At 34.0% G+C, this 25,997-nt stretch overlaps 1 pseudogene; it reads left to right on the top strand.

Moving 5' to 3' along the window:
• The first annotated feature begins 7,015 nt into the window (after positions 1 to 7,015).
• On the top strand, positions 7,016 to 24,263 carry LOC132300912 (aluminum-activated malate transporter 10-like; annotated as a pseudogene).
• Positions 24,264 to 25,997: the final 1,734 nt, after the last annotated feature.

Below are 25,997 nucleotides of genomic sequence, written 5' to 3'. Positions count from 1 at the left end.
AATCCAGAAGCCTTGATGATATGGGTATATATTTATCTTTTGACCTGATGCCAAGGTTGTAGTTAAGTCAGTGGGAGTATTACATCTGAAATTAGAGAGTATGAGGATATTAGTATTAGAGAACTATCTTTATGCACAGAAGTGAAATGCAATCTCATTCTTATTTCACTTTTGGCTTATAAAAACTAGATCGTTATTTTGTAAAACTGGTTTTATAAAATTGAATAGATATGTGATTGCTTCTGGTGCATTGAAAGATGGTTAATATACTATAATCACAAGCTCTTAAGATTTGCAGGATGTAGAAACTAATGTTGCATCTTCTAGATTGAATGTTAAGAGAAAATTTGTTATTCCTGACTCATTGTATTTTTGGTGTCTATTTTTGGGTTGTAATCAATCAAAATGAGATTTAAAGATTGGTTATAGAAGGTTTATTACCTAGTGAGGCAGAGGAGCCTAAACCAAACTTGTGAATCTTGTTTTGAAGGATAGATAACTCTAAGGGCTTAATCAGCCAAATGAAATAGACATAAAGAACAATTGGAGTCGGTACACACGTACACGTGTAGTCTTATGAACATCCAATCAAGATTACTCACGTTTTGGATAAATTTACCTGTTGCGACGCAAGTCTTATACTTTTGGTATCTTCCGAGAGGGTCAAGACTGATGTGGAGCACAGATTAGGTAAACTTATCAAGACACTTCGATCTGATCGAGTATTTGAATATTTCTTGGGATAGTGCAAAGACTATATGGTCAATGAGGGTGTTGTGTACCAATTTTCCGCAATTGACGCTAAATTAATTTAGGTGTCAAATAGGAATAACAGAATTCCACTTAACATGGTTAGATCTATGATCAGTAATGCCACATTATCTCTTTCATTTAAAAGTTTAGCGTTAATGACATCGATGCGCATTATGAACTGCATTCCATCTTAGTCTGTCTCAAGGATACCGTTGAGCTGTGTTTTTGACTAAATATTAGTTTGAATCAGATGCACATATGGGGTAGTCTTGCACACGTGCGTTTGATATGGACAAGTAAGTTGGAATCAGATCATAGGCATGCTAGATTTGATAGCTACTCTAAATGTCACTAGGATGGATTATTTTATGATCTCAAAGATAAAAGTTGATTGTTTTCACTCACTGTTTATCTATAGGAGAATCATATTATGAATCACATACCTAGTAGCATAATGTTAGAGAATTTGGTATGAGTACCAGATGTACCACATGTGAACACACTTATTATAGAGATTGAGAATAATATATGAATTCCCTATTGATGCGTTAGCATCATCTACTACACAGATTCTTGCATCGGTACATTGATGTAGTGGGAGGATTATCATCCAATTCGACAGAATCATGTTTTTAGGTGAGACCATTATGGACATCCCTGTTAAACATGAGTTGGACCCAGTAAGCTACACGGAAGCGTGAACCGATGTGGATACAGATCATTTTGGTGAGTTACTATGAAATCAGATTTGGAATCTATGTATTCTAATAAATTCTGGGATCTTGTAGAACTTTCTAGTAGGGTGATTCCTATTGAAGGCAAATTAATCTACAAAAAGATACCAGAAGATTTCTTAGTGAATAAATCATGAGTGTACAAGGGAATGTCATTATTTTTCTTAATTCTATATATTGATGACATCCTACTCATTTATAATGACGTGGAAGTTTTGTCATCAATAAAGAGGTAGTTGTTCAATTACTTTTAAACGAAGGATTTTCAGGATGTAAGCTAGATTCCTAGGATCAAGCTTTTGCAAGATCAGGTTAAAAGGAAAATACGCTTATCTTAATAATCCTACATTGATAAAGTTTTGACCAGGTTTGGTATGCATAACTCAAAGAATGAGTTCTTGCTTTGTTGATATGGAGGGCTCTCTCTAGCAAGTAGTTTTTCAAGACTATCAAAGGAGATTGAGCAAATGAGACTGGAACAATATGTTTCGGCATATGAGAGTCTCATATATGCCATGGTCTATACCAAACAGGACATCCGCTACATAGTAGGGATAGTCTGTAGAGATCAGTCCAATACTGGACTTGACAACTGGTCTATTGTGAAAAATATCATTAAGTACCTTAGGAGAATCAATGATATCATACTCATTTATGGATGTGATGATATGGTCCTAGTCAGGTATGCTAGTTCTGATTTTCAATCAGAAGTAGATACTATGAGGTTCATGACTTAGTGTATGTTCACTTAATGGAAGGGAAATCAGTTGGTAGATTGTCAAGCAGATTTCAACTGTTGACTCAAACCTGCAGGTGGAACATATTGCAGCCTTAAAGGTGGCAATATAAGCCTATTGGTTTGATCTCACTGATTTAGAGGTTGTGGAGCATACTAGCCTGCCTATCGAGCTATATTGTGACAATAGTGCAGAAGTAGTCCAAACCAATGACCCAAGGTTCCATAGATGAACAAAATACACTGATAGGAAGTATCATGTTCTACATGATATTGTCCGGCAAGAAAATGTACTTGTAGCTAGAACATTGCATTGGAACACAACTTTGTTGATCCATTATCAAAGGTGTCATTGATCAATAATTTTGATCATCATCTGGATAACATTGGAGTTAGGTGCAATTTGAATTGGCTATGAGGGCAAGTGGGAGCTGTTGGGATTTATATGCCCTGGCATAGCAAATTCCTGTTTGGATTAATTGACATATGTTTCTGACGTTTCTGAAATATTTATGTTTTATACAATTGGTGAATTCAATGTATTATGTTTCGATTCACTATGAAATTGATAGTGTCCATGTAATTACAAGAAATATTTATATATATGTATGTGATGGCAATCAATGCATGATATATAAATAGTAATTATAAATTGTTCATAGTCGGTAATTATGGATGGACTCATAATTAATTAAGACTTGAACTGGATCCGCGTTAGGTTGAGATATATTGCGAGAGCCGTCGTATGCAATTACTCCCTATCACCGTCATAGCATTTGACTCTTAAGTATGAGAAAAGTATAGACTCTTTTATTAATTAATAATTACTTTGATTTGTTCGGCGGATTCTTCGGGATCCTTAGACCGACACTTCGGGTAGTTATGTAATTAATAGTTAGAGGGTTATATTTTCAATATGTGCATCATTGCTACTTGTATTTATTTTGTATTGATTATGGTTGATCACAAAGTAAATTCGAAGGCCTTCGTATGATTTTAGACAAAATGATTTATTATATATTTATTTATTAAATTATTATTTTTGTCAAACAAATGTTTTATTGTGATCGAGCCAGAAATAATCAAAGGTACCAAAATAAATATATTAATTAAGTAGTCGGATTGATGGCATTATTTATCCGATAACTAATTATGCATAGAGGGGTCAAAGTGCAACATTGACTTAGAGGTTATTTATTATTTAATTGGAGTTCAATTAATTTCTTTTAGTGGAGTATAAATTAATTTATGAATTAATTTAATTGGGTCCATGGACCGGGCCAATCATTAATTCATTATAGCCAATAAAATAATAGGCCCAATGGACTCTCACTCATAACCCAACTTGATATTGGAATCATATTACATTTGAGACATGTGAATTAGAGATTGAGAAGGATTAGTTGTTTCCTTTTCTTTACCTTTATGTTGCCTATATATATACATGGTCTATGTATATTTTAGGGGTGATTTTTAATGAGAAGAAAAAAGGAATTTATTTTCTCTCTCTAGAAAATTAGGGTTTATGTTCTCATCTAATGGAGGCTCCCACAAGCCTAGTTTTCCAAGGTCATTCATGGAGGCTTATGAGTGATTCCTAAAGGCAAAACAATTACCAAGAAGATGGAGATCCAAGAAGAATGCATCTTGCTAAGGGATCTACAATAAGTGAGAACATTCACTTTAGAGAAAAGTTTTAAAGGTTTACTCAGACCTTTGATGTAAGTATTCAATTTGTTAATTGAATGATACATCATATTTTTATTTTTGCGTAAAACTTGTCTCTATGTGATAAATCAAGATCTATGAATCAAAATCCCTCGAAAAGTTTTTAAAACTGGCACGTTTCCCAACATGTGGACCGTGGTACATAGCTCATCAATGTTGACCCTTCCACCACCACCACACACACACACACATATAAATATATGTCACTTCACTCCCCACTTCCATTTTCAACTCAGATCACACATACATAATTAAAAATAGAAAGATGCTGCTGTAGCACACCACACACACACATATATATGACCAAAAAAAAAAAAACCCCAAAGATCGATCCAGCTAGCTTATTAGAATGAACATGTGCAAACAAATGTTTGTGCGAGTGTGCTTTGATTTTTTTATTTTCTTTCTCCCCTCCTTGGTACAGTAATACATCCACGCGTACAAAAAAAAAATGTGTTTGAAGATCTAAGTAGTCAATATATATATATATATATATTTCAAATAATATGTCATGTTGCATTGCACAATGGAGTCCACTCATCAAAAGTCATACACCACTACGTTTTAGCATGCATAAAGCGGCCACATTAAGAGAAAACTGGAGTATAAATATAACTTGCACCATATTTAAAGAAAAAGCATATATATGTTGCATTGTGTCCCTTCAACTTCAAAGCTCTAAATGACAATGACCACCAATTATATAGCACCTATATAATTAAGTATATTCTTCACAGAGAGGCTCTCTCTCTTATCGGGCTAACAAGTTTAAATTAAGCTAACCTTTATCTGATAATTGATATAGCTTTTCTAATTGTATATGTAGTACTCTGTGTTTTTTGCTCATAAGTGAAAGTGACATATGTGCCTTCCATTATACTGATATCAAAACAGATTAAATCAAATCAGCTAAGAATCCAAACTTAAAACACCAGGTTTCCCAATCAAGACCTAATTTTACCATTAATAAATAAATAAATAATTAAACTCATACATTATAAGACCTTGATATGATATGCATCGAACACCCGGGACAGACTGTGATGAACTAAAATATGCTTAATTTGTAACATATATTACAATATACTAAAATATGCTTAATGGCATCTTTCAAACATTTACAAATGAAGCATTGTTGGTTCTTGACGGCTTTTCCACTTCAGGCTAAACGCACTAGCAACAGTGGACAATTCGGTCATTTATTTAGAGAAAGGACCTAAATTTAGGTCTCTAACACCCCGCATTGTAGTAGGAGGATTCATCAACTGATCCCAAACGAGCAAGTACTGGGCTTCAAGTTTTTTTTGGGTACATACATATATACATACATGACAGCATCATAATTAAGTTAATGTAATTTTTGTCATTACTCTCAATACCAATATTAACAAATACCACACAATGGTGATAACAAATATGGCAAGTCACTCCATTATTTGACACCGCTAGGACAGAACTGACTTTTTCATTGATGACATGCATGAGATGATAGGTAATTCATCACTACTATATATAAATGATGATGAACTCATAATTTATGAAGCACTAAGATGATCCTTTGCGTATGCAAGCAAGCGATATTGTGAAACAAAATGTTGGGAATGATCATGAAAAGAGATTTGTAAAAACAATTACATTTACTTTATGGATTTCAGGGTACTTAGCTGAAAACAAAGACTAGAAAGCAAAACATGACAAAAGAGACCACTTTCGATCACTAGCTACCTAGATGTGGCATAAAATCAGGAGATCCTTGAATTAAATGTTTCATATAACCATGAAGAGAAAATATATGCATGGAAGAAGAAGGTGGGAGAATTTGAATCATTTTGAGTTCAAGATGCTAAGGAGTTGGAATGGAAAATTTTAATGTCATGTTATGATTTCAGAACTTCTCACCAGCATTTAAATGTTCTTCAACTGATCATGAAAATTTGAGGCAGTCAAGCAGAGATATGCCAGCTTCTCTGTGATAAAACAAATGGATAATGCAAATTCAACTTGCCGAGTCCAAATATTTGCTTCCAATCATTGCTAACTGCATCTGGCTGTTTAGAAGCATTCATCTTAGGCACACGACACGTGAGAGTGCATATGGGATAATGTACTGAACATGATGTCTGGCTAAACATGTACCTAATAAGCATAGACTATTTGATTATTCAATTACTGCATAATTTTGAATTTCACAAATACTATTTCACTCAAAAAAAAGAAAAAAAGAAAAGAGAAGAAGAAGAAGATGAAGATGAAGAAGAGAGGACATAATAGAATTATGAATATTTAGTCGTGCCCAATTTGTGCGTAATGCTATCTTCCCTATTAGCTAACACCAAGCTGAGGAAGGATGAAATTGACTCAGAAATCACTTGGCATAGGCAATGGAGGAAACTAGGAAATGCTAGAATGTGTTTGTCCAGATGTCCCTAATAGCTAGCATTTTAGGACCAATTTATGCCTAATGCTATCTTCCAAGAGGTTATAGATCTCATTTTTCTTCCTTTTTTTTAGGTTAAATCCAAGTATTACGTCAGCGGATTTTCCTTTTTTTTTTGCTGATTCCTACTTCTCTTATGCATAAGAAGTTTACATACACTAGAAGTTATAGAACTAAGAAGAAATTCTGCTCCAAAAAAATTGCTCCACTTTCAGAAAGTATTATCCCACAACCTTAAGATTGTATAATTAACTAAAACCATAAAGTGATGAAACTCGGTCTTGTTTTCTAGGTCATATTAATTCTTATGTGCAAAAGGTATTGCAAATCTTGGTGAGTTATGTGTCATAATAACATAAGCTTACCTACCAAGAAAGGAAAAAAAAATATTGTATCACCTCCAAACATACCATTTGTCTGAACTTAAAGTAAGCAATTCAAGCAACCCAAGACTCCCATACATATACTTGACTAGCAACTTAGCAATGCATATACAACCTAGCCAAGAAACAAAGATGAACACGCATTGAAGTTTCTTTAGCAGCTCTCCATCTCTCCTCTCTAAGCTTTTCAACTTCATACAGCCACAAAAAATATATATTTGCTTTTATTGATTTTCCATAGAAAATGGTTAGAGGAACAGAAAATTCTAGCAAACTGGAATGGACGGTAAACATGAATGATGGAAAGGCAGAGATTTTAGTGCCAGAAACAGGGCCTGTTCGCAGAATCTTCATAAGATTACAGGGTCTTATTGTAGGATTTCTAATGAAAATTTGGAGATTTCTAGAAAAGGGTAGGAAAATAGGTGAATCTGATCCTAAGAAGGGAATCCATTGCCTCAAAGTGGGGTTGGCTCTCTCTCTTGTGTCACTTTTCTATTACACGAGGCCATTGTATGAAGGTGTTGGAAGGAATGCTACGTGGGCTGTTATGACAGTTGTGGTAGTTTTTGAATACACTGCCGGTAACTTCTCAAGGAACTTAAAATTTATGGTTTGTCTACTTTTTTTTCTTTTCCATTTTTTTTTTTTTTTTTTTTTTTTTTTTTTTCATGTACAAAGTCATTATATGTTATAACAACATATTTACTCATTAATCATTACTGTGGTAAGTCACAGAACTAACAGAATCATTAACTTTATATGTTAACATGTAATACCCCTAATTTCAAAAGAATAATTCTGGTATTTATTTTATTATTTAAATTTAAAATTTTAATTGTTTAAGGGTATTTGTGTTTGTTTCATTGACTTAATTAGTTGGTTTTATTTAATGGTTTTAATTATTGCTTTAATTGTATTATTATGTTAATTGTTATTTAATTGTTTTTGTTTTAATTAATCATGTTAAGTATTGATTTAATGTTATGAATTTATTTAATTAAATGTAATTATTTTGTTGTTAATGTAACTGTTAGGGTTGGTTGTATATATAGTATACACATAAGTAGCCGACATAAGTTTTAACCTAGATTTCTCTATGGGCCGAGTAAATCCAATTAGGGTTTAAGGGAGCCTAGGATTAGTGTAGCTTATAAATACTCATCTACGGTGTCTGCCTAGGGTTTTAGAAATATATTACGCCATAGTAAGACACAGAAAGTTTGGAGACGTCTGGGGAAACAACCAAGTGAAGAAACAGAGGATTCGCCGGAGATTTTAGACGGATGTCGGTGTAAGGCAAGTTCTATCCCTACTATCTCCCTTAGGCTTCGTGTTCTTTGCATTCCTAAATAATTCTAGGATTGATTTAATCAATAAAAACATTATCTGTTTATGCTAAAAAAATTGGATTATCACAGTATGTTTGCTTGCTTGCTAAACTAGTTAAACCGTGTTACTTACTTGCTTATTTCTCTGTTTAAACCTATGTATGGAATGTATTAAAGACTTAAGCATGGACTGGGGAACCTACTGGGATTGAGTTACAACTTCTGGAAACCATAGCATAGGGCAGAGGAGTTGTAGAAGGGTTCTGAAGAAGAGGGAAAACGAAGAGACGAGGCAAGAGAGGGAGAGAGCCGACTCTCCCTTGGATAGAGCCAGCTCTCCCTTGGAGAGAGCCGGATCCTTTTGAGTTAGAGGCGGCTCCCAAGTGTGGAAGCCGGCTCCAAGTTGTAAAGGAGGCGGCTCCACTTTTGGGAGACGTCTCCTTGATGCAATTTTTATTTTTTTTTCATTTTCAGTCAGTTTTAGTTGTAGTGGTTGGTTTTCTGTGTTTTCAGTTGGGTTTAGGACTGTGTGTGAGGTGTATGGATGATGCTTAGAGACAATTCTAAGACTTTAGGAGGCATGTTAATAATCTAATTATGGTTGTCACTTGAACAATATACGTTGTAAACAAAATAACACACTGTGGTTGGAATTGGAAGAATTAATTTGGTTTAATTCTCTATGATTTGTAATCTTCTGAGATAGATAATTTAATTAAAACATGTTTTATCATATATCATGATCATGTGTCTGAATTGTATTTGTTTTGGATGAATTGGTGTTAAATGGCTTTAGGATTTAAACAAACTTAGCACTACACTGGATTTTGTGAAAACATTGCAGATCAAGCATGTCTATGTGTATACTGTAATTATGTGTTGATGTTTTCATTATCACTACTAGTATCAATTATTGGAGGCATGGATCTTGTTGATGTTTACCTTAATTGTCAATAATATCAACTGCTGGAGGTTGAATGCTATTAAGATTTAAACTTGGCATGATACCGGATTTTATGGAACAACCAAAACTGAGTAGGTTTATGTATATACTGTGATTATATTAATTAATGCTTACATTATAATTGTTAGTATCAGTGATGGATAAAAAGCTGAACATGATTATGTATATAGTTGACTGTGTTCCTAGATGCTTACACTATGCTTTTAGTATCTGTGATGGAGATATGGATTCAGTTGAGGTCTACTTTAATTGTTGGTGTTATCAACTGCTGGATGATTGGATAGTATACACTGGTATGGGATGGTGGTATACTAGGGACGGTTTGGTTTCAAAATACCGAAACCTACCTAATCTGAATTAAGAATTGGATTAACTAAAAGTTAAGTCCTATTGATTTTAGTGTCATGGCAACGACTAGTTGAGCGGCACTACTAGAATACAGGATGGATTTTAAATATATTGTTATGGTACCTCGATATGAGCTTGAGTCTCAGGATCGACGGTTAGGGAGCGTATGTGCATTGTGATGAATAGCTGGATACGATGGTTGGAGGTGTACCCTGTTTAGGTTTAGGTACACATGCCCACTTCAGGTGCGTTTTAGCATGTTACCTCTATTCAGGTTAAGACCGGCCTGTAGTCCAGTGAGAGTCCTTTAGTATGACTATATATATATTTACGGACTATTAGCTATTGTTAAATTGTTTAGGATGTACATGCGTATCGGGCCTCTGTTTGGATTGTAGTAGTATAGAACTTGCGCGTGGGCCTGACCCACTTCTATTTTTCAGGTACACGACAGTTCCAAACTTAGACGTGTTCGTGCTGAGCAGAGGTTTCTACTCACTCTATCGACGATGTAGGATTTTTCTTCATAGCTTATATCAGGATATTCTTTCAGTTGTTCCATTTCAGTTTGGATTTTTATTAGGGATCCACTAGAGTTGGATTCCCGAGTTGTTAAACTTATGGAGTTTTGATTGTCAGTTTTTCAGTATTCAATTTTTAAAGGATTTATATTTAGTTTCTTTCAGCTTAAAATTTATTTCTTAATTAAATTTGTATTCTGTGTTCGTTTTAAAGTATTAATTGTTTAGTATTCCCTCGGGTTTGGGCCTAGGCCTGATCAACCCGTGTCTCGGATCCGAGGGGTATCACAGTTGGTATCAGAGCACTCCAGGTTCAAGTGTCTTTAGGATTCTATAGTATAAGACTTCCGCGTAGCGTTTTCTCTATTGTTTAGAGCTTAAGTTTAGGATTCATAATATTCCTTTACGGTTCGTTTAGAAAGTACTTATATCAAGATTACTCTGTAATTACAGAATGTTTGGCACTAGGAAAAGGATGGGGTCCATGATGAAAGCAAAAAGGGGCCCAAGGCCGATGAAGGTTACTCCGGTGATTCCCCTATGAGGGCCGACCAAGAAGGTGAAATTGGAGACCAGGGAGTTGATTCCAATAAGCGTTACATCGGAGTACAAGTTAAGGAAAGTTTCTTATGTGCGGGATTGGCCACCATACTGTGGACCTAACACAACTTCGGTGGTGCTCGAAGCTGAGCCAAGCGGAGAGGAAAACCCCGAAGAAGATCAGGATGGAGGAGATACCGGTACATCCAAGATGGATGGCACCGGAGTTCAGGGATGACTGTTCTTTTAAGAGTACTTATAATTACTAGTAGTGGAGGAGGTATTAGTAAGAATGTAGTACGGATTTAATCACGTACATTAGGATTATGTTAAAAAATACCTTACGGTTATTTGTTTGACGGTTTTGGTTTAGAAAAGTTCTTAATAAAGTGAATTCACGGTTTTGGTTATTTTATTTTGTTTTGTGATGGCTTCTGTGTGAGTTATACACATATGGTTTTATTAAGCTGTATTAGAATGTGTATGTTGGGCTCATAAATGTCTATCACAGTAAAGTGATTGGTTTTGCTCAGGCAAATCGATAATTACTTATGGTACATTATGTTGAGACAGGACAATTACCAAGGAGTTTATAAACGAACTTGTGTAAGTCGATATGGTAGGTTTGTTTGGAAGGAGGAATTCCCAGGATAGAACAATAATCTAAAATGGGACGATTGCGGAGTATTTCGTGTTACCTTATGTGTTTTGCTATACGGAGTATTCGGACACAGGGGATTTTTATAGATTGGTTGGTGACACACATATGCACTAAGACCTCAGGATAATTTTTTTTTTACTCGTTGGGCAATACTGCCATTTCTCATGAGAGGATGGGCCTGTGACACTAGGTATTGGTAGACTCAGATTTCTAGCAAATCTTTTGGTCCTGGACATGCACACGTATGACGTAATACTTGAAATGGATTGGTTATCACTGCCATGCTCAAGTTATTTGTTTTGATTGGTCTGTTGTATTTACCATACCCGGTCAGGATATGTATGTTGTAGTTATGTCACGTTCTAAGGGGCGGTAGCACTTATTTGTTCCATGTGGAGGAGGAAACAGGAGAGGAAGTTACTGTATCATTGAATTGTATAACAATTGTACATGACTTTCCGGATGTATTTCAGGAGAATTCAGGGTTGCCACCTAGTCGCGAGATAGATTTTGTTATTGACTTAGCTCCAGGCACTACGCCTATTGCTGGACACCATATAGAATGGCACTAGTGGAGATGAGGGAGCTGAGAGATCAGATTCAACAATGACTCAGCCAGGGTTTTATCCGTAGGAGTACTTTACCCTGGGGAGCACCAGTTATATGCCGAGTTCGAGAAGTGTGAATTTTGGCAGCAGGAAGTAAAATTTATGGGTCACATGGTGTCAGAAAAGGGGGATAACGGTAGATCCGGCCAAAGTTTCAGCAGTGGTTGAGTGGGGACAGCCTATTTCACCTACCGAGATTCGGAGTTTCCTCGGTTTAGCAGGATATTATCGTCGGTTTATCCAGGGGTGTTCCAAGATAGCTGGACCACTCACTCATCTGACTAAGAAGGGTGTATAGTTTGTGTGGGATGAATATTATCAGAGAGCTTTCGAGGAGTTCAAAAGGAAGTTGACTTCTGCACCGGTTTTGGCTACTCTACAGAGCGGGACAAAGTATCTTGTCTACACAGATGCTTCTTTGCAGGGACTTGGATGTGTTTTGATGCAGGAGGAGCGACCTAGTTCTTATGGATCTCGGAAGCTTCCGCCTCATGAGCTTAATTATCCAACATATGATTTGGAGTTGGCAGCAGTGGTTTTTGCCTTACGTATTTGGAGGCAATATCTGTTAGGTGAGTCCTTCAGATTGTTTAGTGATCACAAAAGTCTGCAGTATTTATTCACTCAGCGGGAGCTGAATATGAGACAGCGCAGGTGGTTGGAGTTTGTGAAAGATTATCACTTTTCTATACAGTACCATCCAGGGAAAGCGAATGTGGTGGCAGATGCACTCAGTCGCCGACCTGTTGGTAGTTTTTCTGCTCTATTCGCTATTGAGTGGAATGCTTTGAGGACAGTAGATGAGTTGTCGAATGCTTTTATGGCTTGTATGGTAGTTACACCTTCTATCATTCACAAGGTTTTGAAGGCACAACTCACGGATCAGCAGTGCATTGACAAGGTTGCAGAGATAGCTTCCGGAGAGGTTCTATTCTACTATGTTGGGGCTGATGGAGGTTTAAGGTACAAGGGACGGTTAGTGGTACTTTCTGCTGATGATTTGAGGAAGGATGTGATGACTGAAACTCACCACTCTGAGTTTTTTGTTCAACCGGGAGGTGACAAGATGTATCAAGATATGAGGCGGTAGTTTTGGTGGGCAAATATGAAAAAGGACGTTGCTCCTTTTGTCTCCCAATGTGTAATACCCCTAATTTTAAAAGGATAGTCTCGGTATTTATTTATTTATTTTTATTGTATTTTTTTAATTGTTTAATTGATTATTTGACTAATTGTTTATGTGTTTAATTGAATTAAGTGTTACTTGATTAATTGGCTACTTATCTATGTATTATTCGTATTTTGTTTAGGTATTATTTGTATTATTTGTTTAATTAGATTGTGTGCTTAAATGATGTATTTGATTAATTATAATTAATTGTAAATTAAATGATTAAATATTTTATTTTATTTTATTTTATGGTTATGGTTAGTGGTAATGGGCTAACTAATTGGGTCCCATGAACTACTTGGATAGGAGGTTGGATGGGTATGGATAATTACCCATGGATAGTTGTATACATATATATATAGATATATATGTATATACATATATATAAAAAGGAAAGTAATTTATTAATATTATAGTAACTTTAGTATTAATAAATAATCTGATGTATATATTTTATATATTTATATAATAAGGATATACATATATTTTATACGTAACATGTTTTAAGTTACCTTTTTAATATTATGGTAACTTTAGTATAAATAAATAATCTGATGTATATGTTTTATTTATTTAATGAGGATACAGATAAATTATATACGTAACATGTTTTAAGTTACTTTTTAATATTATGGTAACTTTAGTATAAATAAATAATTTGATGTATATATTTTATTTATTTAATGAGGATATAGATAGATTATATACGTAACATGTTTTAAGTTACCTTTTAATATTATGGTAACTTTAGTATTAATAAATAATCTAATGTATATATTTTATTTAATTAATAAGGATATACATAGATTATATACGTAACATATTTTAAGTTACCTTTTTAATATTTTTATTTTTTTTATTTTTCTTTATTAAGTTGACTTGGATTGGAAAAAGGAATAGGGTTATTATTTAGCCTATAAATACACAACTATAGGTTGAAAAATGAGTGAAAATATATCACGTAATATATTCTAGAGAGAGAGAGTTAGAGAGAGAAGGAGAAAGAAGAAGGAATGGGGAGAAAACCCTTTAGAGAGAAGATCAAGGAAGAAGAAGTTTAACTTTCAATCCGAAAGTTTAAGGCAAGTTCTTCTTCTATCTCTTTCCCTTTAATTCGTGTTTCTATACATGCCTAGGAAATTTCAGGATTTATTAAACACTTAAAATTAAATAATTATGCATGTTTAATTGGATTAGAACATAGGTTTTATGAATTTGGTTCATATTTGTTCTTGTGTTATGAATTGATAAATGCATAATTTTGATTTGATTTCCGGTGTGAATTTTTACATGTTTAAATTATGTATATTTCATATCTGTGGAATGATGGAACGTAGAAACATGCCTAGGATTCTTGAACATTAAATAGGAATTAGGTTTGGGTTTAAATAAATTTAAATAGACTCAATCATAATGATGCTTGCTATTTGAATGTTTTAAACAAACGAATGAATTTAATCTTTTAATATATTTTAACAATTGAGATTAAATGTGTAGGATGAATTGGATATGGAGAATGCTTATTTGACGGTATAATAAAATATCATCATATGTATAAGATTCAGTTTATGTAGGACATATGATATAGGAAACTTAAATAAATAATAAGTCATTCCTATTTTGTGATAACTTGATATCATATTATCATAGTTATTTCTGGATTGTTTGATGTATTTCCTTAATCGTTACATCAATTGTTGAATTGTGTGATTTAATGCACCGGTATGGGACGGTGGCATTCTAGGAACGGATTAACTTATCAGTTAAGTCCTACCTATTTTATATAAGGGAATGGATTAACTAAAATGTTAAGTCCTACTTATATTCAAGTCAGGTCAGCTGAACAAGTTGAATGACTTATGGATGATTAATTTATTATATAAGGGAATGGATTAACTAAAATGTTAAGTCCTACTTATATTCAAGTCAGGTCAGCTGAACAAGTTGAATGACTTATGGAGGATTAATTTATACTGAATAGGATGGTTACTAGATTATATATATATAAGTATGGTACCGTGATATGAGCTTGAGTCTCATGATCAGTGGTTAGGGTGCGTATATTGCCAGGGATGTGTATCTAGATATAGTGTAGTTGTGTACCCTGGTAGGTCTAGGTACTCATGCCCACTATATATGCGTTTTGCATGTTGCCTACTATTCAGGTTGAGACAACCCTATAGTCTAGTGAGGTTCCTTTAGTGTGTGTATATATATATACGGACTACTAGTTACTGTTGGATTGACTAGGATGTATACGTGTATCGGATCTCTGATTGGACTGTAGTAGAGTAGAACTTGTTTGTGGGCCTGACTCACCATTATTTTTCAGGTGTTCGTCAGGAGTAAAGGTTGTTCGTGCTGAGCGGGTATCAGTCTACTTCATTCTTCCGATGTTACATAGGAGTTTCTTTATGATTCAGTTTCCTGATTTAGACAGTTATTGCTGTCATTTGTTTAGTTTGGATTTTCTAGGGTTCCACACAGTATGGATTCCCGAGTTGTATTTTGGAGGATCAGTTGTATCAGAAGAGTTTATTAATTAATGGAAATATATTCTGAGGTTTATTATTAGATTATCATTTTAGTTTCTTGTCAGCATTTTATTTATTCTTCTTTATTCTTTTGTACTCTGTGTTCGTTTATTATCAATTTGTTTTGATATCCTCGGGTATTCAGGCGTGGGCCTGGCCAACCTGCATTCGGAAATTCGGGGGTATCACACGATGTAATACTTGTCAGATGGTCAAGATTGATCATCAGAGACCGCCATGAGCTCTACAGCCACTACCGATACCGAAGTGGAAATGGGAGAGCATTTCTATGGATTTTGTGGAAGGATTACCAAATTCCTTCAAGGATCACAATTCCATTTGGGTTATCGTGGACAGACTAATGAAATCAGCTCATTTCTTGCCTATTTGCACTGACTACACTTCGGAGCAGTTGGCGAGACTTTACATTTCAGAGATTGTAAAGTTACATGGCATTCCATTGTCTATTATATTAGACAGGGATTCGAGCTTTGTGTTTGGATTCTGGAAGAGTTTTCAGCAGGCCTTGGGTACAGAGTTACACCTTAGTACTGCTTACCATCCTCAGACTGATGGACAGACTGAGCGGGTGAATCAGATTATGAAGGATATGCTTCGGTCGTGTGTTCTTGATTTCAAGGGCCACTGGGAGGATTACTTACCGCTTATGGAGTTTGCTTATAATAATAGTTTCCAGAAAACTATTGGGATGGCACCATTTGAGGAGTTATACGACTGACCGTGTCGATCGCCTGTTTGTTGGATGGAGGTTGGCGAGAGCTGATTCTTGGGTCCTAAGTTCATCAAGGATACTTCTGAGAAGATAGCTCTTATTAAGGTTCGCATGCGTATTGCTTAGAATAGGCAGAAGAGTTATGCTAATCGGCGTACTCGTGCTTTGGAGTTTAAGGTTGGAGATCAGGTTCTACTCAAAGTGTCACCTATGAAAGGTGTCATGCGCTTTGGGAAGAAATGGAAGTTGTCACCGTGGTTTGTCGATCCATTCATGATTATGGATCGTGTTGGAGGTGTTGCTTATCGGTTGGCACTTCCGGATAACTTGGATCGCATCCATAATGTGTTCCATGTTACGGAATTTTCTGCGAGATGAGGATTGGTATAAGCATATCGATGTTGGGGAGATTGAGTTGCAGCCGGATGCAATTGTCGACCGTCGGGATCAAATCCTTCGTAACAATGTTATTCCTTTAGTTCGTATCCAGTGGAGTCATCACAATGAGGCTGAGTCTACTTGGGAACGGGAGGACGTCATTCGCTCGCAGTTTCCTGAAATTTTGGAAGAAGGTAAGAGCGAATTCTGATGACAGAATTCATTTTGTTAGGGAGGAAGAATGTAATACCCCTAATTTCAAAAGGATAGTCCTAGTATTTATTTTATTGTTTAAATTTCAATTTTTAATTGTTTAAGTGTATTTGTGTTTGTTTCATTGATTTAATTAGTTGTTTTTATTTAATGGTTTTAATTATTGCTTTAATTGTATTATTATGTTAATTGTTATTTAATTGTTTTTGCTTTAATTAATTGTGTTAAGTATTGATTTAATGTTATGAATTTATTTAATTAAATGTAATTTATTTTTTTGTTAACGTAACTGTTAGGGTTGGTTGTATATATAGTATACACATAAGTAGCCGACATAAGTTTTAACCCAGATTTCTCTATGGGCCGAGTAAATCCAATTAGGGTTTAAAGGAGCCTAGGATTAGTGTGGCTTATAAATACTCATCTACGGTGTTTGTCTAGGGTTTTAGAAGTATATTACGCCATAGTAAGACACAGAAAGTTTGGAGACGTCTGGGGAAACAACCAAGTGAAGAAACAGAGGATTCGCCGGAGATTTTAGACGGACGTCGGTATAAGGCAAGTTCTATCCTTACTCTCTCCCTTTGGCTTCGTGTTCTTTGCATTCCTAAATAATTCTAGGATTGATTTATTCAATAAAAACGTTATCTGTTTATGCTAAAAAAATTGGATTATCACAGTATGTTTGTTTGCTTGCTAAACCTGTTAAACCGTTTTACTTGCTTGCTCATTTCTTTGTTTAAACCTATGTATGGAATGTACAGTGATACCCCCGGATTTCCGAATGCGGGTTGGCCAAGCCCACGCCCAAACGCCCGGGGATATCAAAAACAAATCGGCAATAAACGAACACAGATTACAAAAGAATAAAGAAGAATAAATAAAATGCTGAAAAGAAACTAAATGATAATTCAATAATAAAACTTCAGAATAAATTTCTATTAATTAATAAACTCTTCTGATGCAACTGATCCTCCAAAAATATACAACTCGGGAATCCATACCATATGGACCACTAGATAATCTCATCTGAACAAGTGACAGCAATAACTATCTATATCAGAAAACTGAAACGTAAAGGAAACTCCTACGTAGAAAATCTGGAAGAGTGAAGTAGATTGATCACTGCTCAGCACGAACAACCTCTATTCCTGATGAACACCTGAAAAATAATGGTGGGTCAGGCCCACAAACAAGTTCTACTCTACTACAGTCCAAGCAAAGATTTGATACACGTATACATCCTAGTCAATCTAACAATAACTAGTAGTCCGTATATATATAAATACATACTAAAGGAACCTCACTAGACTATAAGGTTGTCTCAATCTTAATAGTAGGCAACATCCAAAACACACATATAGTGGGCATGAGTACCTAGACCTACCAGGGTACATAATTATATTATATCTAGCTACACATCCCTAGCGATATACGCGCCCTAACCACTGATCCTGAGACTCAAGCTCATATCATGGCACCATACTTATATATATAAAATCTAGTAACCATCCTATCTAGTATAAATTAATCCTCCATAAGTCATTCAACTTGTTCAGCTGACATGACTTGAATATAAGTAGGACTTAACATTTTAGTTAATCAATTCCCTTATATAATAAATTAATCCTTCGTAAGTCATTCAACTTTTTCAGCTGAGCTGACTTGAATATAAGTAGGACTTAAAATTTTAGTTAATCCATTCCCTTATATAAAATAGGTAGGACTTAACTGATAAGTTAATTCGTCTCTAGAATGCCACCGTCCCATACCAGTGCATTAAATCACACAATCCAACAATTGATGTAACGATTAAGGAAATACATCAAACAATCCAGAAATAACTATGATAATATGATATCAAGTTATCACAAAATATGAATGACTTATTATTTATTTAAGCTTCCTATATCATATGTCCTACACAAACTGAATCTTATACATGATGATATTTTATTATACCGTCAAATAAGTATTTTCCATATCCAATTCATCTTACACATTTAATCTCAATTGCTAAAACATTTTAAAAGACTAAATCCATTCGTTTGTTTAAAACATTCAAAATAGCAAGTATCATTATGATTGAGTCTATTTAAATTTATTTAAACTCAAACCTAATTCCTATTTAAAGTTCAGGAATCCTAGGCATGTTTCTACGTTCCATCATTCCACAGATATGAAAAATACATAATTTAAACATGTAAAAATTCACACCAAAAATTAAATTAAAATCATGCATTTATCAATTCATAACACAAGAACATATATGAACCAAATTCATAAAACCTATGTTCTAATCCAATTAAACATGCATAATTATTTAATTTTATGTGTTTAATAAATCCTGGAATTTCCTAGGCATGTACAGAAACACGAATCAAAGGGAAAGAGATAGAAGAAGAACTTGCCTTAAGCTTTCGGATCGAAAGTTCAACTTCTTCTTCCTAGATCCTCTTCTCTAAAGGGTTTTCTCCTCCTTTTTTCCTCTTCCTCCTTCTCTCTTTAACTCTCTCTCTCTAATATAAAATCACGTACTATATTTTTGAATCCTCCTACAAATTTATACTTATGTATATATAGGCTAAAGAAAATTAACCCTAATCCTAATTTCATTCCAAGTCAACTTAATAAAGAAAAATTAAAATTAAAATATAAAAAGGTAACGTAAAATATGTTACGTATATAATTTATGTATATCCTTATTAAATAAATAAATTATATATATCCCATTATTTATTAGCAAATTATCTAATAATATTAAGTTACCATGATATTATAAGATAACCTAAAACATGATACGAATATAATTTATGTATATCCTTATTAAATAAATAAATTATATACATCTCATTATTTATTAGTAGATTATCTAATAATACTTAAGTTACCATAATATTATAAGGTAACTTAAAATATAAAACGTATCAAATCTATGTATATTTTTATTATTTAAATATAAAACATATACATCAGATTAAATATTACTGCCCAAGTTACCATAAAAGTAATTAATAAATTATTTTCCCTTTTATATATATTAAAAAGGTAAGTAAAATATGTTACGCATACAATTTATGTATATCTTTATTAAATAAATATACATAAATTATACACATCCCAGTATTTATTAATGGATTATCTAATAATACTAGTATTAAGTTACCATAATATTATAAAGTAACTTAAAACATAACACGTATCAAATCTATGTATATTTTTATTATTTAAATATAAAACATATACATCAGATTAAATATTACTACCTAAGTTACCATAAAGGTAATTAATAAATTACTTTCCCTTTTATATATGTATATAATATATATCTATATACATACATACACACCTACCCATGGGTAATAATCCATACCCATCCAACCTCCTATCTAAGGAGTCCATGTGACCTAATTAGTTGACACATTACTACTAACCAAAACCATAAAAGAAAAATAAAAGAAAATATTTAATTTATAATTAATCAAAATACCATTTAAGCGCATAATCTAATTAAACAATTAACACATAGACAAATATAAATAACACGTAGTCACATAATCAAATAATCAAGTAATGCCTAATTCAATTAAACACAAAAGCAATTAGTCAAATAATCAATTAATTAATTAAAAATACAATTAAAACAAATAAATAAATACTTAGACTATCCTTTTAAAATTAGGGATATTACAATTAAAGACTTAAGCATGGACTGGGGAACCTACTGGGATTGAGTTACAACTTCTGGAAACCATAGCATAAGGCAGAAGAGTTGCAGAAGGGTTCTGAAGAAAAGGGAAAACGAAGAGACGGCTCCCAAGTGTGGGAGCAGGCTCCAAGTTCTAAAGGAGGCGGCTCCACTTTTGGGAGACGTCTCCTTGATGAAATTTTTTTTTTTTTTCGTTTTCAGTCAATTTTAGTTGCAGTGGTTGGTTTTCTGTGTTTGCAGTTGGGTTTAAAACTGTGTGTGAGGTGTATGGATGATGCTTAGAAACAATTCTAAGACTTTAGGAGGCATGTTAATAATCTAATTATGGTTGTCACTTGAACAGTATACGTTGTAAACAAAATAACACACTGTGGTTGGAATTGGAAGAATTAATTTGGTTTAATTCTCTGTGATTTGTAATCTTCTGAGACAGATAATTTAATTAAAACATGTTTTATCATATATCATGATCATGTGTCTGAATTGTATTTGTTTTGGATGAATTGGTGTTAAGTGGCTTTAGGATTTAAACAAACTTAGCACTACACTGGATTTTGTGAAAACATTACAGATCAAGCATGTCTATGTGTCTACTGTAATTATGTATTGATGTTTTCATTATCACTACTAGTATCAATTATTGGAGGCATGGATCTTGTTGATGTTTACCTTAACTGTCTATAATATCAATTGCTGGAGGTTGAATGCTATTAAGATTTAAACTTGGCATGATACCGAATTTTATGGAACAACCAAAACTGAGTAGGTTTATGTATATACTGTGACTATGTTAATTAATGCTTACATTATAATTGTTAGTATCAGTGATGGATAAAAAGCTGAACATGATTATGTATATAGTTGACCGTGTTCCTAGATGCTTACACTATGCTTTTAGTATCTGTGATGGAGATATGGATTCAGTTGAGGTCTACTTTAATTGTTGGTATTATCAACTGCTGGATGATTAGATAGTATACACCCGTATGGGACGGTGATATACTAGGGACGGTTTGGTTTCAAAATACCAAAACCTACCTACTCTGAATTAAGAATTGGATTAACTAAAAGTTAAGTCCTATTGATTTTAGTGTCATGGCAACGACTAGTTGAGCGGCACTACTAAGATACAGGATGGATTTTAAATATATTGTTATGGTACCTCGATATGAGCTTGAGTCTCAGGATCAACGGTTAGGGAGCGTATATGCATTGGAATGCATAGCTGGATACGATGGTTGGAGGTGTACCCTGTTTAGGTTTAGGTACACATGCTCACTTCAGGTGCGTTTTAGCATGTTACCTCTATTCAGGTTGAGACCGGCATGTAGTCCAGTGAGAGTCCTTTAGTACAACTATATATATATTTACAGACTATTAGCTATTGTTGAATTGTTTAGGATGTACATACGTATCGGGACTCTGTTTGGATTGTAGTAGTATAGAACTTGCGCGTCGGCCTGATCCACTTTTATTTTTCAGGTACACGACAGTTCCAGACTTAGACGTGTTCGTGCTGAGCAGAGGTTTCTACTCACTCTATTGACGATGTAGGATTTTTCTCTATAGCTTATATCAGGATGTTCTTTCAATTGTTCTATTTCAGTTTGGATTTTTATTAGGGATCTACTAGAGTTGGATTCCTGAGTTGTTAAACTCATGAAGTTTTGAATTGTAAGTTTTTTAGTATTCAATTTTTAAAGGATTTATATTTAGTTTCTTTCAGCTTAAAATTTATTTCTTAATTCAATTTGTATTCTGTGTTCGTTTTAAAGTATTAATTGTTTGGTATTCCCTCGGATTTGTATTCAATTTTTAAAGGATTTATATTAATTTATTTCTTAATTCAATTTGTATTCTGTGTTCGTTTTAAAGTATTAATTGTTTGGTATTCCCTCGGATTTGGACCTGGGCCTGATCAACTCGTGTCTCGGATCCAAGGGTTATCACATAACACTAAAGTTTTCTTTAATTTCTAGTGGAGACTATCTAAAGTTGAGCTCTTCCTATTGCAGGTGCAACACTCTCTAAGTGCATTAGCAGAGCAATTGCAACTTTTCTTGCCGGATCTTTGGGCGTTGGTGTTCATTGGATTGCAAGTCAATCTGAAAAAAAAATTGAGCCTATTATTCTGGGGGTCTCAGCATTCCTTGTTGGTATGTCAATTTCCTATTTGTGTTCAGGGTGTGGGGATGTTAGGCGGACAAGACTCCAAAGTTAGTTGTTAGATTTTGTAACCTTAAATGATGAATATGGTGTTAAAGCTCACAAAGAGACTTGGATTCAATTACCTGACATATTCATGTTGTTACTCACACACGCGCACACACACACATATATTTTTTCTTGCTTATAATTAGAAATGTCTTTCTAACAGTTACCTGCAATTGTTGCCTTGCAGCATCAGTGGCTACCTTCTCCCGATTCATTCCATCAGTCAAAGCCCGATATGATTATGGTGCCACGATCTTCATCCTCACCTTCAGTCTGGTGTCAGTTTCAGACTATCGTGTGGATAAATTGTTTGAAATGGCCCAGCAAAGATTATCCACAATTGCCATAGGGACCTCCATCTGCATTCTAATAAGTATGCTCATATGTCCCGTCTGGTCTGGATATGAGCTTCACCTTCTCATCAACTGTAATCTGGAAAATTTTGCCAATTCCTTGGATGGTATGTTCATTACCTGGTATATACATAAAAACTATTGTTGGGAATATTCATGTTTTGATGGCTAAAACATAATGTAATACCTTATGGCATATGATACAAAGTTGATTTTCTTTATCAACTTGAAATTCAGGCAAGTGTAGCAGAGTACTTCAAAGATGATGGGAATGTGAACATCAATGAGGAAGATGTCCATAAAAAATTGCAAGGTTACAAATGTGTGCTTAATTCAAAGGCAACAGAGGAATCCATGGTACATCACTAAGCAAGTGATTCAGCAACAACTTTAAAATTCATTTTGTTAAAGAGTCTAGTAACTTTACATATTTATGCAGGCTAATTTTGCTAGATGGGAGCCTGCACATGGGCGCTTAAACTTCCGACATCCATGGAAACAGTACCTCAGGGTTGGAGCCGCAATGCGGAACTGTGCTTATTGCATTGAGACTCTTAATGGTTGCATTGACTCTTAAATTCAGGTTAGCATGCCTACAGCCTACAAAATAATAATAATAATAGTAAGATTTGCGTTTAACTTTTGATAATGAATTTATTTCTTAGCAAGAGTAGGTTTAAATAAATTATAACTAATCACCTTTGATTGAATTATCTAGTAAGTCATTTGTAACAATATTATTGTTCTACGTGACATAAGACTCACATTCTTGCACGCCACAGGCACCTGAGTTCCTAAAGAAGCATTTCAGTGATGTTTGCATGAAGTTGAGCTCTTACTCTTCCAATGTCTTGAAAGAATTGGCCACTACAATGACTACCATGAGAAAATCATCAAAGATAGACTTATCAGTTGGAGAGATGAAGTTTGCAGTAGAAAACCTTCAGAATGCCTTGAAATCTCTTCCTAATCAGTTGGTTCCTACATCACTACCGACAGCTGAAGCTTCCAATGATGCAAAGGGAGAGACGATCCGGAAACCCATGGTGATACCTCTAATGGAGATTCTTCCACTAGGCACAGTGGTATCATTGTTGATCGAAATTGCAGCAAGAATAGAAGGAATTGTCAGTGAAGTGGACGATCTAGCAAGACAAGCGGAATTCAAACCCCCAAGGAATAAGAAGTCCATTAGAGATAATGCAGAGGTCTGAGTTAATCAAGACTGACTATGCCGATCATAGGTTATTTTTTTTCTGTCACAAAACTCTACATGAGGTACGTGTACATTAATTGTTGATGAGCTCAGAGAACTTAATCTACTAAAAGTCAATTACTTTATAAGATCACAAAGACAAATTGTTCAACAAAGTAAGTTTTAGAAACTAATTAATTGGAGTATATGATTCGGGGAAAAAATTGCATACACCATTAACAATGAACCAACTGGGTATATGCTTCCTCACTTATGCAATCTACAACATGATTGTTTTACATCAATACTACCTTCTTATAGGTACTATGAACAAAAGTTTCAACTGTAGGACAACAAATCTTGGTCACCATTTCCAAAACTGAAGACTATGACTCTCCATATGTGTGATTTAATAGATGAAACTGTTGGGATTTATATGCCCTGGCATAGCAAATTCCTGTTTGGATTAATTGACATATGTTCCTGACGTTTCTGAAATATTTATGTTTTATACAATTGGTGAATTTAATGTATTATATTTCGATTCACTATGAAATTGATAGTGTCCATGTAATTACAAAAAATATTTATATATATGTATGTGATGGCAATCAATGTATGATATATAAATAGTAATTATAAATTGTTCATAGTCAGTAATTATGGATGGACTCATAATTAATTAAGACTTGAACAGGATCCACGTTAGGTTGAGATATATTGCGAAAGCCGTCGTATGCAATTACTCCCTATCACCGTCATGGTATTTCACTCTTAAGCATGAGAAAAGTATAGACTCTTTTATTAATTAATAATTACTTTGATTTGTTCGGCGGATTCTTCGAGATCCTTAGACCGACACTTCGGGTAGTTATGTAATTAATAGTTAGAGGGTTATATTTTCAATATTTGCATCATTGCTACTTGTATTTATTTTGTATTGATTATGGTTGATCACAAAGTAAATTCGAAGGCCTTCGTATGATTTTAGACAAAATGATTTATTATATATTTATTTATTAAATTATTATTTTTGTCAAACAAATATTTTATTGTGATCGAGCCAGAAATAATCAAAGGTATCAAAATAAATATATTAATTAAGTAGTCGGATTGATGGCTATATTTATCCGATAACTAATTATGCATAGAGGGGTCAAAGTGCAATATTGACTTAGAGGTTATTTATTATTTAATTGGAGTTCAATTAATTTCTTTTAGTGGAGTAGAAATTAATTTATGAATTAATTTAATTGGGTCCATGGACCGGGCCAATCATTAATTCATTGTAGCCAATAAAATAATAGGCCCAATGGATTCTCACTCATAGCCCAACTTGATATTGGAATCATATTAGATTTGAGACATGTAAATTAGAGATTGAGAAGGATTCGTTGTTTCCTTTTCTTTACCTTTATGTTGCCTATAAATATACATGGTCTATGTATATTTTAAGGGTGATTTTGATGAGAGGAAAAAAATGAATAATTTTTCTCTCTCTAGAAAATTAGGGTTTATGTTCTCATCTAATGGAGGCTCCCACAAGCCTAGTTTTCCAAGGTCATTCATGGAGGCTTATGAGTGATTCCTAAAGGCAAAACAATTACCAAGAAGATGGAGATCCAAGGAGAAGGCATCTTGCTAAGGGATCTACAATAAGTGAGAACATTCACTTTAGAGGAAAGTTTTAAAGGTTTACTCAGACCTTTGATGTAAGTATTCAATCCATTAATTGAATGATACATCATATTTT

This window comes from Cornus florida, unplaced genomic scaffold (assembly GCF_030987335.1).
Source record: "Cornus florida cultivar Cherokee Brave unplaced genomic scaffold, ASM3098733v1 CherokeeBrave_3.0.0_Hap2_Chr03, whole genome shotgun sequence".
Classification (NCBI taxonomy): Eukaryota; Viridiplantae; Streptophyta; class Magnoliopsida; order Cornales; family Cornaceae; genus Cornus; species Cornus florida.
Note: the sequence above shows the minus strand (reverse complement) of the source record. Positions and strands in the feature narration are given on the sequence as shown.